This window comes from Cupressus sempervirens, chromosome 1 (assembly GCF_028749045.1).
Source record: "Cupressus sempervirens isolate cs-2001-9-10 chromosome 1, ASM2874904v1, whole genome shotgun sequence".
In the NCBI taxonomy this organism is placed as follows: domain Eukaryota; kingdom Viridiplantae; phylum Streptophyta; class Pinopsida; order Cupressales; family Cupressaceae; genus Cupressus; species Cupressus sempervirens.
This window is the reverse complement of record NC_143118.1, coordinates 754,085,079-754,091,741: the sequence shown is the minus strand read 5'-3', so window position 1 is coordinate 754,091,741 and position 6,663 is coordinate 754,085,079. Positions and strand designations below refer to the sequence as shown.

At 34.9% G+C, this 6,663-nt stretch overlaps 1 pseudogene across 1 annotated transcript; it reads right to left on the bottom strand.

The window, feature by feature from the left end:
• Nucleotides 1–1,746: 1,746 nt before the first annotated feature.
• LOC149580092 (GDSL esterase/lipase At3g26430-like) lies at nt 1,747–6,148 on the bottom strand (annotated as a pseudogene). Its single transcript, XR_016359805.1, has 5 exons — nt 5,889–6,148; nt 5,564–5,773; nt 3,118–3,287; nt 2,751–3,021; nt 1,747–2,224 (listed from the first exon to the last, which is right to left on the bottom strand). The product of XR_016359805.1 is annotated as a GDSL esterase/lipase At3g26430-like (transcript).
• Between the last annotated feature and the right edge of the window lie 515 nt (nt 6,149–6,663).

The window sequence follows — 6,663 nt, the reverse complement described above, 5'->3', positions numbered from 1 at the left end:
TGTTATTTTTGTACTAGTGCTTCTACAATTCCTAACAAGGTTGGAATCTCCTAATAGGGATTCAAAGTGTCCTAACAAGGACTAATATGTACTAAATGTTTTTACTAACTCCCAATAGGATCCATCCTCTAACAAAAAGTATTTATATTAGTACATGATCTTGTGGGTACCATCCCCACTAGGGTTTTCCCATTGATCAAGGATTTCCCTAGTTAACATATTTGGTGTTATTATGCATAAGTATCTTGTTGTGGTTATTGATTATATTGCTTTTATGGTTAAGGATTAATAAAGTTGATAAATTTTATGAAATACAATTACAGTTCATTTTTATTATTATGCAAGTAGTAATACAAAGATCATTTGAAGAGTGGGTTCATTGGTCTTGCCCCTGAAGCTATCTGGATAGTGGGTCCATCTGCCTTCTACAACTCCTAACATGGATTGATATGTACTGAATATTTTTATTGACTCCTAACAGGCTCCATCCTCTAACAAGGAATATTTGTATTGGTATATGATCTTGTGGGTACCATCCCCACCGGATTTTTCCCTTTTATCAAGGGTTTCCCTAGTTAACATAACTAGTGTTATTGTGCATGAGTATCTTGTTGTGGTCATTGATTATATTGCTCATATGGTTAAGGATTAATAAGGTTGATAAATGTTATAATAGTTGGATAATTGATTCACCCCACCCCCCACCCTCAGCTATATTGTAGGACTTTACATTCTAACAAATGCAATCTTTGAAAATGGCGTGGGCTAAGTTCCTAACAAAAATGTACATGTAAGAAAATATATTTTGATTTTTTTTCACTCAGTGATTGTTTTTACACAATTTTATTGTTTTCTACCATAAATCATTCAGATCATGAAGAATTCATGCAGAAACTTTCGTAGATATCTACTGTATTTTTCAAATTTTGAAAATCGATCAATGGTACATTTCTATTAGAAACTGAGTCACATCCCTTGAAGAAGCAATCCTCCTGTGTGAAAAGTTCTCATATGATTACTAACTTTTCAAAGAATAAACAAGTCTACTTAAAAATTTAGTTCATTTTTTTATTGCCAAAATGGTGATATACTAATAATAATAATAAGGGACATTAACATTTCATCAATCACCTCACTTATGTGCAAAAATACTCAAGTCACATCAACGATTCTGTTGAGAATTTAGGAAGGCCAAGAATAATCCAACATCTAATATATGGAAGTATTGTATGACAGTTTATGAATTCGACATTTGGACGGCTTAAACATCACACACTAAGGTTTGATTCCTAGGCTAAAAGTCAAAGTTGGCCACCCTTAAGCATCACACACTAAGGAAAAAATTAAGCTTGAAAAAATTAAGTCAACTTTGACTATTTAACACTTTTAGTCTTCGAATGAAGCTTAGTGTGTGATGTTTAAGCAATTCGATCAAAATTGACTTATTTTTTTCAAGCTTAATTTAAACAGCCACATTCATTACAGGAAAACACAACACAAGTAAAATAATGCAGATATATGGTTTGCATGTGATTAAGTGCATCTATAAGAGATCCGTTTCGCCTCTATTCATCCTTTGTAGTACAGTCAGCCAAGTTAGACGGTGGATTGAATTATGAGGATACCCATAACATTATAAAAAATAAAATTTTAATTTAAATAATGAAGATATAATTCTGGAAGATATGAGGTCTTACAATTAATTTTCTGCAATATGATCAATTTTAAACTTCGTCCACAATCTGCTTTTCAATAAGGCAACAGGAAATAGGCTCTCTTTATTTGTGATTTAACTCTGAAAAGGGAATTTGCGGTTCACAAATTCATTTTTTTTGGTATTCCATGACTAAACAAAGTCATTTCAACTGAACCGATTCACCTGGGAAATCTTATCTATGGAAATCTATGGAAATAATAAGCTACTTTCAATGGTAGAGACAATTCCCTTGTTGATAGAGCAAACAAAGAACCATAATTTATTTTCAACCGCTTAAAGTTTTTTGACAGATTTGAGAAAGGGGAAGAGAAGGGTCAGAGAATTCTCCAGAAATAGCATGCTGAAAAATGTGGTGATTAGAAGCCTCTGTATAGTGAATCCCATCCCAATTCAAATAAATAGATGGATCTGTGCATGACTTTCCTAGCGTTGATCCACAGCCAATATTCCTGTCGTAATTGTATTTACCTCCATTCCCGCAGCAAGCCCTTATATTATACTTAAATCCTGCAAATAATCAATCAATACAAGCTCAGGGTAATCAGATAGTAAAACAAGTTGAAATCATGTAGGCTTCAGAGATATTAGATTTCTACAGTTTATAATGATAAGTGTGCTTGGATTCTAAGTTCAGTTGTGTAGAAGTTATTTGTATTAGTGTTTTGAATTACATTTTATGATCTATCATTTTTCTTCAACAACCTCTGATAATAAATCACAGACCATGATCCAAACTGTAAAGATAAATGTGCTTGGATTCTAAGTGCAATTATGTATAAGTTATTTGTATTAATGTTTTGAATCACACTTTATGATCTATCATTTTCCTTCAACAACTTCTGATAATAAATCACAGACCATGATCCGAAACAATAATGTAAATAACTCCTAAGCTAAGCACACTTATCATATAAGCTTGTAGACTTATTATTTAGACTTTTTCCCACTACCAACACTGAGTATTCCTACACCTAAAGCAATGAAATTTTTGTATTTTTATTAAAAAGGGCAATATTGGTGCAGTACAATGTACCTTCTTTGGAAGTATTTGTTACCAGGCCATATTTGATTGAATACATATTCACATATGTTATTGCTGCTTTAGGGAGATCCTTTCTCAGCTGTATTACTGCTTCCTTAAGTAATCTGTTGAAATCCTGAGCGACTTCGTTGTATGGAATAGCACAGCCATATTTATCAGTCTCAGATGGGGTGTGAGGAAGCCTATCCAGAATATAAGGCAGGCACCCAACTGGACAAGTGTTATGTATTAAGAAATACATCCCTCCTCCAAAATGTAGATTCTGTTTGTCACAAAAAAGGGAAAAGAGCCATTTCAGATTATTTATGTGTCATAAAGGAATAGGGAAGTTATGTTCTCTTGGAGCTCAATACTCAACCTTGATAATGGTAGAAAACTGGCTGAGAACATCAGGAATGAAAGCTCTCACTTGGTCTACGGTCATGTTGAGGAAATACCCAGCAGCGAGATCATTCTGGCCAATGTCAAATGTATAGAGAGCTCTGTTGAAATACTCTGGTTTGGGAAGTAGATCTTTGTAAGGAGAACCTGCATTTTCATTTCTTTTCATATATATCATCCACATATATAAAGAGAGCTATACAAGTGTATATGCCCATGCCATGATCCACAGAATTGTGTTTTAATCTCCTATCCTTAGTATAAGCATGAATTATCCTCAACATATAACTCGGATAAAAAACAACATATCTAGGATAAAAATAATTCAAGGTACCATAATACTACTTAAACTAAAAGATTGATAAGGATCACGATTGATCTAGGAAAAAGGTAACTCAAGGTAATGCTAGTACCAAGAATATAAGCTTTCAGTATGAAGATGTTCTTGCCAGAATTGAAGCATTATCTAATTGTAGGTTAATCTTCTGTGCTTGGTGTTAATTAGCATTACTATAATTTGTCCTCAAAATAAAATTTTATTAAAAGACCAAAGCAGATCTAGGAAAAAATAGTAGTTCTGATCAATGATATTACCATACCGTCCTTTCAAGATAAGGATACAAAGATATCTGCTATAAAAATCATATTCTTAAGGTCCGACTTGAAGAAGAACAGCTCAATCTTACTTCAGCATTGATGATGGCAACTGATCTCTGAATCAAACTGGAGTACATCTGATAAGCATCATGAACGATTGCTATAACGAAATCCAGAACCTCTGAATTAAGCCATGTGTTAGGCTATTCAAATTCTCATCATGAAGCTTAGATCTCATGTCATGATAGTATGCGATTTTAAAAAGGATATTTAATTCAAAAGATGGAAATGATTAGGGTTCAGTTCTAAAACAGTAGATTAGAAAATAACTTCAGTTGTGGAAATGGAAGTAATCTAAATAAATAAATAAAAGGCTTTATGGGCTATGTTTACTATAAATCCCATTTCCAATTCCTCTATCTGCTTCGGAGTAAGTGTTAAGCTTATGCACAATGTCTACTCTGCTATAGTTGGCAGACATTTTACAAATATCACTTTGCTAGAAATCTATGGGGGAAATAAACCAAGGTTGGATTAGATGCTCCCACAGTTGGTCTAGCTGGCACTGTTAGTTATGGCGACATTAGCATTTTGAAGAGGTTCTTTGCATTGAAACAAAATTCTTCATCTCTTGCAGAAAAACTTGTTGATCTCCTTGCTAGTTATCCAATGCATGGAAATATAAGCAGACAATAAATGCAAAACAAATTAAAATTCCAAGAGGAACTTGCAGTGTTCTTCCTTCAAAGAAGACCTGCTTGTTATTTCTTTAAAACTAGCTTCTATGGAAGCAATGAATTAACTTGCTATGACCTATGACCCTGTCCATGGCCGAGCTTTTTATAGAGTGTCAAGATGTTGTCTTGTAGCTCTTAGTCCCCTGTTTTCTATCAGGAGTATAGTCCTTTTATTTGGTTCCTTCGGCTATATGGCTCGTTCATACTCTTTTTATAAGAAATGGAAGGGATCCACCTGCCTCTAGCTTAGTACATTGTAAAACTTAAAAGAAAAGAATTCAAATGATTAAGCTACTGTTGCTGTAAGTTTGTAGGTGTCAAATAATTAAGCAGAAAATTGACTAATATGCACTTGTATCTTTAAGAACTGGGTATTGTCTGCAATGCATCATAAATGGGATCTTCTCTCCTAAAAACCTTCATTATCAGCTCATTAACTTTGAATGCCCCACCTTAAAGCTGTTGTGTATGGCCATCTTTTATTCAGTTCTAGATTCCTAACAAAACAGAAAAAATTCCAGCCCTACTACTTATCAAAATGCTGAGAGCTGCACCCTTGGTTTATCAGTGAAGTTATAAGTTTCTTAATGGGCCCACCAGGGATGAAATCTTGCTGAATGTAAGGTTTCGACATCCAAAAGAGATGAGGTCGATATCGTGCCCTGGGAAAATCTGGCAGAATGGATACGCCTTAGTTCTTGACTCTTAGCCGAAGAGGTTCAGCCATAAGGCTTGTGCTCCCATATCTGGTAGCTAAACAGATTTAGTAGAAATTCTGACCCCTTAGTCCTTGGCTCTTAGCTGAAGAGGTTCAGCCATAAGGCCCGTGCTCCCATATCTAGTAGCTAAACAGATTTCTTGGAAATTCTAGAGCTACTCAAGGCTCTGATTTATCAGAATCTCTACAATATGATTTACTTTAGTAAAACCTCTGATAATTATGCATCTTATAGATTTCCGATTCATACATTCTCAGCAAATGCAAGGAAATGTGCCTATACCAATCCTCTACCAATCCTCGTGTTCAGAGCAATGTCTATTATGTTAGTCTTTAGAGGTATCATCAAATCCAAAATTAGTATATCTTACTTTGATTATAGGCATCAATGACCTTCTTCTTGAATTGGTTGAACTGCCATGTTTGCACATCAAGTGAGAAAGGACTGAACCCAGATTGACGCAATGTGGTATTCTGTGACCTAATGGTGGATCCAGCAGTTGCGAAATTCGCACCATGGCTGAAGTTTGAACCCACGGACTGAAGATATGGACTCAAGTATGGCAACCCCAAGCTTTCAGCTGCATTCAACTCAAAATCAAACCAAACCAAACCCATTACTCAAACCTACAACAAACCATTGAAATACTTCAGATCAAAACACTAGAAAACAGTCAAGTAAGTAAATAAGCATACCAATGAAATCTATCACTAGTCTTCCATCACAGTATCTGCCTGAAGGCTTGTGAAAGAAAGTCTCTCCATTGGGTGTGGGAGCAGGACCAAAAGCTGCAGAAAGCCCACCAGTGTCTGAGTTTGAGTCTCCAAAATTGAAGATTGCTGGAAACTCACAATCTGTTGCATTGCCAAATGGAACATAACACTAACCCAAAAGCAAGTAGAACAAAGTAGAACTTCCATTGGTACACTGAAATCTTCTGGTTTCTCAGAAACATCTTGCATACCAGTAGTACTAATCAAACCCGAGTAGGTTGGATATAATGAGCAAATAATGACTGTGAAGGTTAATTCTTTGGACTTGATACATCAATCCTATCATGACATTTTTCACGTGACAATTTTTGTTTGTATCACGAGATAACATGGAATCTATCTACAATATTGGTAATCTATTTGTTTATATGCCATTTCAGTTATATTCTTTTAGACTTTGAAAACGAAAGATTTGGAATACTTATGGATCAACCAGACGGAGTGGAATGCCGAATCTGGCGATGGAGATGCGATGAGTAGGAAATCAATTCCATTTTAAGAATATTTTTTAATTCGTTAAGAAATTTTGACAAATTAAGTGTATAGACTGGACTGTTGGGTTTGAATTTCAAAGGCAGTTTGTTTATGGGTCTCGTGATAAGACCTGACATCTGAATTCAAATCAGAGGGGCATGATTGGCTAATTATAATCCAGTGTAAATGGTCAGAGCAAGTGCACCAATTCAATTACTTAAAA